The sequence below is a fragment of the Notolabrus celidotus genome, chromosome 8 (assembly GCF_009762535.1).
Source record: "Notolabrus celidotus isolate fNotCel1 chromosome 8, fNotCel1.pri, whole genome shotgun sequence".
Taxonomy (NCBI): Eukaryota; Metazoa; Chordata; class Actinopteri; order Labriformes; family Labridae; genus Notolabrus; species Notolabrus celidotus.
In genome coordinates, this window is record NC_048279.1 from 1,772,960 (window position 1) to 1,777,720 (window position 4,761).

Genomic DNA, 4,761 nt, shown 5'->3' on the forward strand with positions numbered 1-4,761 from the left:
CACTTTAAGTAAAGACAACTCGAAAAGACACTAACGAGCACACTCTCTCTCTGACTGTTAGCTAACTACGGTTTTAGTGACCCATGCAGGGAGGAGCTAACTCTGCTCTAAACCTGGTTAACTTGGGGAGCTTTATGATCAACCACAAAGAAAACACCTCAGCCTGAAGTTGCTTTTCTTGCACAGGAGTGAATAGGAGACAATCATTCAACAAAAGAAGGTGTTTGCTCAGCATCTGGCAGATACTCCTTGGAGCAACCTCACTGAGGATAAAGAAAGAGGCCCAAATAGGGGCGGTGTTGGAAGGATAAAGGTGGGCTGTAACAAAAAGTCAGATTGAAAGTTAAAGAGGATATTACTGTGGCTACAGGCTGGACGCTTACAGTCCAAAGATATGAAAACAGGGCGTTGACGAGGAAGGCTATTGTGGGACTTCAAAAACAAGCGATCAGGTATCAGAGCAGCATATGCCAGACGTGTGTCCGTCAGAGAGGAGGCCTTTGGCTCTGTCACAACATGAATGCTGGGAAGGCACGGCTGTAAAAGTGCCTGTGATCATCCTAAACAGGCCCGCGCTGTTCGTGCGTGAAACGTAAGACGACCGCGAGTCTTTTGAGGCGAGCCAGGGAAGTCAATTAGCCTTTGTGGCAGACGAAAGAAGGCGGCAGAGTCCTCGCAGACAGGTACCTTTGTACTGTTTGTCAGCACTGCTCTAATTCACAGAGCGGGGTCGATGACAACTCTCTGCTGAGTATCGACGAAATGTTCTGGATTTTCTGAGCTCATAAATATTTCATGTGTGAAAAAACTTTGACAGAAGCCGGCATTAAAATCTGTCCACTCTGAGCAAAGCTTGAAACGTGTCTTACTTTAAGTCCCTCTATGGAAAAGAAAAACATGTATTTCTTCTTTTCAGGGCAAACCGTCCCTGAACATCCAGAGACCTTTTCACACAGTGTGCTTCCTTTGTAAACGCCGCTCTTCAAGGCGAAACAGGACATCTAAAAGCTTCTTTTCAAAGCTCAGAGAAAGTCAACAAGGTAAAAGGTGGCGACACACAGCACATACCGAACAAGACAAAAGCCCTGTACACAACTCTAAAAAGCCCATTACCAAGTCAAGGAGCTCCTTCAATGCCTTCAAATGTGAATGAAGTCCTGAGGGGCGGTTAACAAGCCTACACCCCAGGTAGGAGCAGGGACTTTATGGACGGCTGGCAGTCACAGAGAAGACAATCAGAGCTGATCAGAGACAAGAAGAGAGCAAACAAGCTTTCTGCTGTGGAGAAAGGCTAACAACTTTACAGCATGAGAGCTGATCGCGTGAACACTCCTACATGAGATGCAAACACAGCAGTAATTACAACGTACACAAAGTATACATGCATACCCATGTCTTTGTTTTATTCTAACAATGCACAGACTGCAAAACAGGACGCATCAAATATAACAGTGCAGGCTGTTAGCAAACACGGTCTAAGTGTCTCACTGTACCAAATATAGAAACATGGCACCTTCATTCTCTTCAACAGGATGAACAGGGATTTAGAAATGATCTAATGTTTGAGGTCAACATCTACGTAGAAGTTTAAAGGTGGTCAAATATGAGACGTCTTCATGTGATATGATCATTTCAAGATTGTTTGACTTCACAAGATATTTAAGATGCATTGTCTTAAAACAAGTCCCTGTATTTTGCTCAAATGTTACTTGTTAACTACATTTATCTTAAAGGTGACATATCATGCAAAATTGACTTTTTAATGGTTCTCTACCTGAAATATGTGTCCCTGGCATGTCTACAAACCCCCCGAGAATGAAAAGAATCCATTCTGCCCCTGTTCTGATTTCTCCACCTTTCTGTAAATGTGTGTGAAACCAGCCGTTTCAGACTTCAGTGTTTTTGTTACGTAACAACAATATCCGGTCTGTCACGGAGTCAGAGCTCGGAGCTTGTTCAGCCCATAGACTGTATAAAATAATACTGAATCCCTCCTCTGTTTTTCATTACCTGCACAAATGTGTGCTAACAAGGAGCTTAGGAGGGAGGCATGCTAGTTGTAGGCTGTCTTAATAAACACAAAGGTCGGTTTTACTCCCCACGTCTGCAGATTTGAAGATCTAGTGGATGATTTTTATTTGTCATGGATAAGTGCTAGCGCTAATTGGCATAGCCACATAGCTACATGTTCATAGCTGTAGCTGTAGCTGTGTACCAAGACACGTCAACATACTGACAAATAAAACAAGAAACACTAAATCTGTGACCAATCCTTCAGAAAGGTCCCGCTGCCTTTCTGGTAGAGGTCGGTTTTACTCCCCACGTCTGCAGATTTGAAGTTCTAGTGGATGATTTTTATTTATCATGGATAAGTGCTAGCGCTAGTTAGCATAGCCACATAGCTACATGTTCGTAGCTGTGTACCAAGACACACGTCTACATACTGATAAATAAAACAACAAGAAACACTAAATCTGTGACCAATCCTTCAGAAAGGTCCTGCTACAGGCGCCTCTCCGTCAGGATCAGATTCTGGATCAGATTCAGAGGGTTGAAGTAACGTGATCTCTGAGCAGCCGTATATATTCAGCCAACATGTAAACATTAGATCAACGTGCTGGAGAGCCGAGGCACATCCACTTCCTGAGGGGGCGTGGTCAGAGAGAAAACAGAGTGTTCTGATGAGGAATGAAGAAGAGGGCTTTTCAGGCAGACCAAAATCTGATTTCAAAGTGTTTTTTTGAGCATAAACTTTAAAGACATGTTTTGGGGACCTCTTAGACCAATATATATTGATGAAAAAAGCGTGATATGTCACCTTTAAATTAAGTGGGAGAAGACATTTTGACAAAAAATGAGACAATTTCACTCTGTAGATTTTGAGTTTTTGCAGTCAGGGGACCGCATGAATGCAGAGTCTGAAGGCACTCTTTATTGTTGGAAGCATAAAAAAACCACATCCATAAAATGACTCCGTACAGAAAGCACCGCCTGGGCAATGTATCGGCCAAATGGCTCTTTAGCTTTCTCTGAATGTGATGTCACCCATCTGTTTCTGAAGCGCTGTTTTGAGGCCAATCGTTGGCGGGATGTAAAGAGGTGGAGTTCGAGCCTCCTCGCCAACAGCTACAGTGCTCCCACCTGTCAATCAAGTCAGCTGTGCCTCTCATAATGGAAAAATCGTAATCTTAATATCTTTGTAATTGCAGCGTTATGAAAAAATTCACCCACTGTACAGTGTGTGCCAATGGAGAAATTAGCTATCCAGACTACACTTGTTTTTTGTACCAGGCTGTAAACATGTTTATTTCTGCTGTAAAGATCAGCTTCTTTGAATTGGTGTGTATGTGGTTTCCAGTACTTCCAGAGCCAGCCTCCAGTGGACACTCCATGAACTGCAGTTTCTAATACTTCTGCATTGGCTTCAATTCTCTTGTCCAGAGGTTGCCGCTTGGTCCTGAACAGTACGTAGTTAATGGTTAATTGTTTCATATTCTGTTCTTAGAAGAGTAATGAGGGTTGGTTATGAGATTTCTAGCCATTAAAGGAACGTTATAATAACCTCCCCATGTCCACACAAAGATTAAACCTTTAGTGTAAATATCTCCTCTGACACAAAGAATCTCAACTCATTACTGACAGATAAAACACACTTTTTCAATGTGGGCATGTTTTAGTTTACCAGAGCCAGGCTGTTTCTACCTCTCGTTATGCTAAGCTAAGCTAACTGAGTTTTTTCAGTAACTTCTACCTCTCTTCTTCTACACTCTAGTGCAGAAACTTCTTCAACATGTTCTAAATCTTGAGCCTTTTCCTTGGATATAAACCAGACTCCCGTCCCCTGACAAAGCTGTCTCTTCACTGTTGTTTTTCAGGAGGAAGTTTGCAGGGAAATCTTGCAACTTTCCCTTTTCCTCTGCATCCTCAGCCTGCATTGTTTATCTCTGCTGCAGACAGTCCTCAGAAAGAAAAGGGATCCTGTGTGAAGCGCTGACAGTGAAGAGTAGATGGTGCAAAATTAAACAAAAGGAAAGATGACAGATCTGCAACTATGCACGCTGCACATTCAAGTCTGTCTGTGTGTGTTCTGGCTTCCTCACTGGGTAATTGTTAAACTTCAGTGCAAACACTTGCTCTTTGATTAGAGAGACATCACGCTCGGGCGTCTGCGCCTCTGAATCAAACTTCACTGTAGTTGTGTGGAAGCTAGCTCAGCAAAATATGATGTTTTCTGCCTTTGCAGGTATCTACAGGAACAACAACACAAAGACACTGTTTGGTGTTATTCCTCTGGTTTGGTCTCAGCTTCTTACAGTGTAAACAGAGATTCAAATGCTACAGGACCAAAGAGCATAAATGAGTGGAAATACTCTTTGACATAACTGGACACAGTTTGAGACAGTCATCACATTGAGCATTGAGAATCTATACACTCTCTTACTTTAGTGTGTTGGTATTGTGTTAGTGATAAGTGTGCGGTGCTGTTTCATTATTATCTTGATGTGAGACGTTTTAAATGGAGGAGTAATTATGAGTGCCACTTCTGCTGTTTTCACACGTGCACTCTTGAAACTCTTGGAAAATTCAGGGTGTTTTCAGGGTGAGCAGCATGTGTGAATCCTCCAGTTTTACCCAGACTTCTTTCTTACAGCCCCCACAGTGACATGTCCACATGCAGTCGGGGGGAGCCGATGTGTGAGTGCAGCAGGTATTATTCAGGAAGATTCATGTAATTAAGCTGCTTCATACTCTTAGCATGCT